Raw genomic sequence first — 7,931 nt, 5'->3', positions numbered from 1 at the left:
GTTGTCAACCATATAATATACATTAATGGCACACCAGGTCAATAGCTAGGTTGTTATACATTGTTAATTCATCGTATGATTTTTTTTTTAGTAATCCTTAATAGTTACATTAAGCGAAGAAATTCCGAATTAATTCATTTAGTTGTCTTTGGAGTTTTGAATTCTCCCGCAGGGGCTTTCATTTCACATCTACCTACCGCATATAAAAATTAGATATCAACATCTCGACATGATAAACAATAATTCAGTACGTACCCAACCATCCTTAATTTTCTTCTTGTTATTCTTTTACGTATTATATTTATATTATATATATGTATGTATGTATGTATGTATGTATGTATGTATATGTTTCATCTTCAAGATAGAGTTGCTTGCAACTAGAAAAGCTCGCATTCGAGTTAACATGAGTGCCATCAGCTGGAGACTTTTTTTCTCTTTCTGCTTTCTCTTGTCATGGATTTTCGATGTGGCCGTGACTGCAGCCGGAAACACAAGGATCCCGGTGAATGTGGGAGTTGTTGTCGACCTTGATACGCCGAGTGGGAAGGTTTATTTGAGTTGCATCAAAATGGCTCTGGACGACTTCTATGCATCTCATGCTCACTACAGGACCAGGCTCTTCTTGAAAACTAGGAACTCCAAGGAAAATATTGTTGGTGCAGCTGCTGCAGGTTCTCTCTCTCTCTCTCTCTCTCTCTCTCTCTCTCTCTCTCTCTCTCTCTCTCTCTCTCTCTCTAACATGAGATTTTGAACTAGCTAGTTAGCAAGTATTACTAGTTACGGAATGCTTTACCTTTATATACATATATACATACATATATATAGGATTGGACAGAGATCAATCCAGACCTTACTGTCCAGAGCCTAAGGAGCAGACAATTTGGACTACTCAAATTGAATTCGGCAGTTCCTATTAACTCATTCTGCTGGTCTACCTCACACAAACCAAACACTTCGATTTCTCATTTACACAAACCAAAGGCCTAGATTTTTTGGTCCTTAGGCTCACATGATTGTGATACACATTTTGACACCCACATTATAGGGCCCACTTCATAATGTATTTCAACAATTTGAACTGTCTATATTTTAAAACATCATTCATAAATCATATTAGACAAATCTAAAACTATTAAGACATTCATTTGTAGTAAAGAAAATAAACAAATATGGTTCTACAAAGAACCTCTAAATTTAATGCAACAGTGTTATAGTTTTGGATTTGGGTGATTTTTGATAGACGTGATCACCTTTTAGAGAAGACCTAAAATATAGACGACTCAGATCGTTGAAATACATTACGGAGTATACTCCATAAAAAAGTGTATCAAAATGTGTGTAAAAAATGTGTGTCCTCAGATCCTAACCATATATATATGACCATGTCACATAACTCAGTCAAGGAAAATGATTTGTGCACAATACTTTTTCTTCTTCTACACACTCTTATTTATTATATATGTCCCTAGATTCTCCTCTTATTTATCTAATTTAAAAGTCATAAACAAATCTTTCTCAAAAAAAAAAAAAGTCATAAACAAATAGGGGTGTACAAAGAAGTAAAGACATGTAGAAATCGTTTCCTTTTAGTCAAAAACCTGTATAGGACGAGGTTCTCTCTCTGACATGAGAGTTTGTACTTGTTAGCAAGAATTACTAGTTGTAAGGAATGCTTTAGATCATCTCCAACCCATGAGATAAAACTTAAAATATAAGCTTTAAAACCCCCTCCCCATCTCCAAAACTAAAATAAGCCCTGGGAGAATATATATCTTTGGGCTAAATTTCCTCCATAAATTAAGTCTGGCTTAAATTATTCTGAACCCACCAAACTATCGTATTTCAAACATTTTTTGGGGTTTTTACTTATAATCAACAACTGTGATCAAATTAGATCAAATATAACAGTTAAAAATAAAAAAAAATTGACGGTCCAAAATTAAATCTAACATCTAAAAAAATTTTAAAAAAAAATATTTAAATCAAATTTCATTTAAAAATTTATAAATACATATGTATTTGTATGATTTTTAATTACTTATCGGAATTTAAATATTTTTAGATAAAAATGTTCATAAAAATAAATTAGGATAATCTACATAAATTTTATTTTCAAAAAAGTTAGCAAAAAAAAAAATTAACCATTATTTAATAATCTCGGTCTAAAATTTTAAGCCATAACCATTGGGGGAGAAAAACAGTTTTTGGGTTATGGCTTAAAATTTTTTGGCTTAAATTTTCAAGTTTTATCCCTGAGGGTTAGAGATTGTCTTAGCTTTATATATATACACATATCGGGTCATACAATTCATTCAAGGAAAATGATTTTTGCACGATAGCTTTTCTCCTTTTCCGCACTCATATTTATTGTATTCCTTGGTTTTTCTCTCATTTATTTAATTTAAAGACCATAAACAAACAATGGTGTGCAGAGAAGAAAGGCATGTAGAAATCATTTCTCTGTAATTTATAAACAGAAATAATTTCCCTTTAGTCTAAAAATCTGTTTTAAGTCAAATCTTGAGTTTTGTTCCAAAAAAAAAAAGAAAAAGGACCATGTATTAATCAAAATCTTGAAGCTCGTACATGAGTGTGCGGTTGATTTTTTTGGATTACCTGTTGTTATGTAAAATTTAAGAAAGCTTGCACTAGAACCTAGAGATTCAAATGACAAGAAAACTAAATGTTTGAATAGTAGTAACAACTTATGAAAAATAATCCTACTCAAAATTATTCATTGGCGATTCATAGAACTTCATCTTTGTGATCAGAAGCATTCATAGTAAAAATAGCTCTATAAAGATAGCATATGCAAAAAAAAAATCAATTAAAACTAAGGTCTTTTAATCTTATCAAATTAATCAATCACAATTTTGAACATTCTTTTTTTCCAATGGAACACAGCTCTGGATCTGATTAAAAATGTAGAAGTGCAAGCAATCCTAGGGCCAGAAACATCAATGCAGGCAAGCTTCGTTGTTAATCTTGCAAACCAAGCTCATGTCCCAATTTTATCATTTTCTGCAACAAGCCTCTCTCTTACTTCGCTCCAAAGCCCTTACTTCTTCCGAATTACACAAAGCGACTTTCACCAAGTGAAAGCCATAAGAGATCTTGTCAAATATTATCGATGGAGACAAGTTGTGCCAATTTATGTGGACGATATGTATGGGGAGGGAATTATACCCTCTTTAATTGATGCACTACAAGAGGTGCATGCTCAGGTTCCCTATCGTACTGCGATTCCCCCATCAGCCAATGATGATCAAATTGGTAACGAGCTTCACATGTTAATGACTAAGCAAACGAGAGTCTTCATTGTGCACATGATGCCTAATCTCTCCTCTAGACTATTTTCCAAGGCAAAAGAGATTGGAATGATGAGTGAAGGCTATGTTTGGATCATAACGAATGGGGTAGGAAATCGTTTATGGTCAATCAGTCCTATCCTCCAAAATGCAATGCAAGGTGTATTAGGTGTGGAAACAGATGTTCCAAAAACAGTGGAGCTTAACAAATTCAAAATACGGTGGAGAAGGCAATTCCAGCAAAACAATCCGACCATGAATGTGATTGGTGTGGATTGTGATGCTTTTGCACTTCGGGCTTATGATGCAGCATTTGCACTAGCCTTGGCTATTGAAGAGGTTGGGATGAATACAAGTTTTGGTTTCCGAAAGATGAATGATTCCTTCAACTCAACAGATCTTGAAGCTTTCAAGGTCTCTCAACATGGTCTTAAACTTGCCCGAGCATTATCAACTACTAGATTCAAGGGCATAGCTGGAGACTTTAGTCTTGTCGATGGGCGACTTCAATCATCAACTTTTAAAATAGTCAACGTAAATGTTGATAGGGTAAGAACAATTGCATTTTGGACACCGGAAAGTGGAATGGTGAAAACATTGAATTCAACAAACACAAGTACACTTTCAATTTCGAAGAAGTGCAATTTTGGACCGATTATATGGCCAGGAGTTTCTCGATCTGTTCCAAGGGGATGGGAGATCCCAATAAAAGGCAAGAAGTTGAGAATTGGTGTTCCTGTGAAGGTTGGTTATACAGAATTTGTTAACGTAAGTAAGAATCCTGGCACTAACACAACGGAAGTCATCGGGTTCAGTATTGATGTCTTTAAGGCTGTACTGGGTGTACTGCCATATGATCTTCCTTATGAATTCATTCCCTATGAAAACCCTGATGGGACCAGCGCTGGCAGTTACAACGATTTGGTCTATGAAGTAAATCTCGAGGTAAAATTTAATCGGCATTATAAATGCTGGTATAACTGATTTCAGTCAAGATTTCATCCATTATATACTGTTCCTTGATTTAAAATTCTGTCTTTAACTCAAGTATAACTGATTGGCGTTGTTCTCATATTTGTTAACTGATTTGATCATTTATCGTTTGCTGGACAGAAATTTGATGCTGTGGTGGGAGATATAACAATTAGAGCGAATAGATCCTTGTTTGCGGACTTCACAATGCCATACACAGAATCTGGTGTAGTGATGGTTGTGCTAATCAGAGATACGAGGAGCAAAAACGCATGGGTTTTCCTGAAGCCTTTGACATGGGACCTATGGCTTACAACTCTTTGTTTCTTCATCTTCATTGGTTTTGTCATTTGGGTGCTTGAACATCGAATTAATGAAGATTCTGTGGCCCTCCCTCGCATCAAATTGGCACAAGCTTCTGGTTCTCCTTCTCCACCATGGTTTTTTCACATAGTAATACTCCATCACCACTTCCTAGTTTCAGTTTATGAATTCCAAATATTTTGACTGTTAAAATTTCTTCCCTCAACCTATGCCTAGGTTGACACATTTGTTATACTTTTTGCAGGGGAGAAAGTTGTCAGCAACTTGGCCAGATTCTTGATGATTATATGGGTATTTGTTGTGCTAGTACTCACACAAAGTTACACAGCTAATTTAGCATCACTATTAACAGTCCAACAGCTCCAACCAATCACCCAGGTAAAGGATCTTTTAAAAAGTGGAGTTCATGTTGGTTACATGAATGGTTCTTTTGTTTACGAACTCCTGAAAGAAATCGGTTTTGAAGAGTCAAAGCTTCAGGCTGTTAATTCCATGGAAGAATCTGATGAAGCACTTTCCAAAGGGAGTGGAAAGGGTGGCATTGCTGCTGTTATTGATGAAACCCCCAACATGAAGCTTTTTGTTGCAAAGTATTGTTCCAAATATACGATGATTGGTCCAATCTTCAAGACTGATGGCTTTGGCTTTGTAAGATCTTTCTCTCCTTTTATATATATACAAACAGCACGCACATGGAGGCAAGAAAATGACTTCTTTGATATGACTTAATTTGCAGGTGTTGTTGGTATTCACAAGAGTTTACTAACTCAATACCAAAATATGTGGGTGATAAGTTTACAAACTCTATCACACCTCTCACTTCCACTCTCAATAAAATTGGACAAAGAAATAGAGAAATGAGGGAAGCAACAAGCTTTGGTAAAACACTTGGACTTTGATATATGAAAGAAGTAGCAAGCTTGGTGATAACAAACACTTTGAAATATTAGAAGAGTTTACAACTCTTAAAGCTTACAAGCTGAAAATGAGAATGGAAATGGGATTTGGATGATATTATCTAAGGCTTAGCAAGATGGCCTATTTATACAAAAACAGAAAAAATAAACAATCCAACAATACATATAATGAATGATGGTGTTCCACATCTTTACACCCTTTCAAACACATGCAGCAACTTTGATAGTTGGCATACACATGCATTGCATCATGGCAGGTTGTAATACCTTCCTTTCGGCTAACACATGGAGAAACACTGCTGTCTTCCTGCTAGCACATCACATGGCAGCACACTTGCTGTCTTTCATCACCATTTCAGCTAGCACATGGAGGAAACTTTAGACTTTGTAGTTGCAGCATGTGTGGATACAACCTGTAAAGAAACTAACAACTAGCAGCAACCTTTTACAACCTGTTTTTATTTGAATTTCCAACAGGTGTTTCCAAAGCGTTCTCCTCTGTTATGTGATGTTTCACAGGCGGTCCTAGAACTAAGGTAATCTCTCACATTCTGGTGGAGAAGAAATCATAAAAATGATAAAACCCTATAGGCTGACGCCACAAATTCCACCCAAAAAACCATATATCCAGAGACGCATGACCATGGTGTTTGTTGCCACTCGAATAATACGAAGTCCTTAACTCTGTCGTTCAAATAGCTGAATGGACTTTCAGGCCAGTTATCTGGTGAGGTTTTGGCTTCATCCTGAACACCAGCGGTTCCATCTTATTGTTGAGCTTTTGAAAGTACGAGAGCTCATATTTTTGCCATAAAAAGTTTCGAGCGTGACCCTAATCCTTCTCCAAGTAGAAACTCTTGAATCACCATTCAAGACACGCCTATTTTTATATAGAAAAGAACCTAAAAATATGATGAGAGATAGAACTGAAGCCGTCCCAGCAATAAGAAAAGGGCCCCAAAAGCTGTTAAGGCCAAGACTGTTGCTTGATACTCTTGGATTTGAATTATCTTAGCAACTGCTCTCTTGACTGAACCTTTTTTTTTCAATGCTCATTATCTTCTCTTCCTGTGAAACGTCATGTACGAGAGGTGAAAGTTTCGGAAACACCTGTAAGCAAAAAAAAGGAAATCATGTGAAAAAAATCAAGTCCAAATAATAGACAAGTGTTATAATTTATTAAAGAGTAGTGATGAATAATTACTATGTGAAAAAACCATGGTTGAGAAAGAGAACCAGAAGCTTGTACCAACTTGATGTGAGGGAGAGCCACAAAAATCTTCATTAATTCGATGCTCAAGCACCCAAATGACAAAGCGAATGAAGACGAAGAAACAGGTTGTTGTAAGGCACAAGTCCCATGTCAAGGGCTTCAAGAAAACCCCATGCAGTTTTGCTCGTGGTGTCTATGATTGGCACAACCATTGCTACACCAGATTCTGTGTAGGGCGTTGTAAAGTCCACGTACACCGATTTGCAAAATTGGGATTCGGAGGGAGCATTGCTCAAGTCAACACCTAGGTCTGCAACACAGATGATCGATATACAAGCTTAACGAACTTCACGATCAGTCAACTAAATGAATTTTTCTAATTATAAGGTTTTTTAAATACGGAATAATCTGAACAAAGTGGTCAGTAATATTCTTGGATTCTTGTGGACTGAAGAGCCAGAAAGTCAAGCTTCTAGTTTCAGCAAGCCTGATATGCCCAAAAAGACATATATACATACTCAAGACACCAAAATTCCTTTTCGCAAGCCACAGTCTTTTGAAACGTGTCAATTTATACCCTAAATCCTAATAAGAGGCCGCAGCGCTTCATAAGAACAAAACATTTTTTGGCTTCTCTAATTTTTCAAAACGTGTAAGTTAGTATCCTAAACCCTAATAAGAGGCCAGAGCTCTATAAGAACTACGATCATTAACTAGTCTGGGCCGGGCCATCATATCCAGCCCTCCCTCATTTTGTATTGGGCACACATTGATTAGGTGCAATGCAACCGAAAACTTAATTTGTGTGTGTGGCAAGTCAACGTCCTCATATATATGAAAACTGGCACGCATAAATCGTAACAAATATTATTGTTTGGATAAAATATACTAGCCGATTAAGGAGTGTGATTAATTCTTAAAATTTTAAAAAGAGTATGAAAAAAATAATGATGAAACAATTTTTCTTAATAAGTGCATATTTTATCTTAATATTACATAATTATTGTTTTGTCCTCCTTCTGTAAATATTGTGTATTAAAAGTGAGAGTAGGAAAAATAGGAATATGATTGTCATTTTATCAAAAGATACAAAATTACTATTTTGTCTTCCTTATGTAAGTATTGTGTATCAAACGTGATGGCAAAATAGGAAAAAAAGTGGTAAAAAGTTAACAATGAGGGTTCTCTTAATAA

At 35.7% G+C, this 7,931-nt stretch overlaps 1 pseudogene; it reads left to right on the top strand.

The window, feature by feature from the left end:
- The first annotated feature begins 406 nt into the window (after positions 1–406).
- Positions 407–6,230, top strand: LOC103949771 (annotated as a pseudogene).
- Positions 6,231–7,931: the final 1,701 nt, after the last annotated feature.

The sequence above is a fragment of a genome, unplaced genomic scaffold (assembly GCF_019419815.1).
Source record: "Pyrus x bretschneideri cultivar Hongxiangsu unplaced genomic scaffold, Pyrus_bretschneideri_v1 Contig28, whole genome shotgun sequence".
Lineage (NCBI taxonomy): Eukaryota > Viridiplantae > Streptophyta > Magnoliopsida > Rosales > Rosaceae > Pyrus > Pyrus x bretschneideri.
Note: the sequence above shows the minus strand (reverse complement) of the source record. Positions and strands in the feature narration are given on the sequence as shown.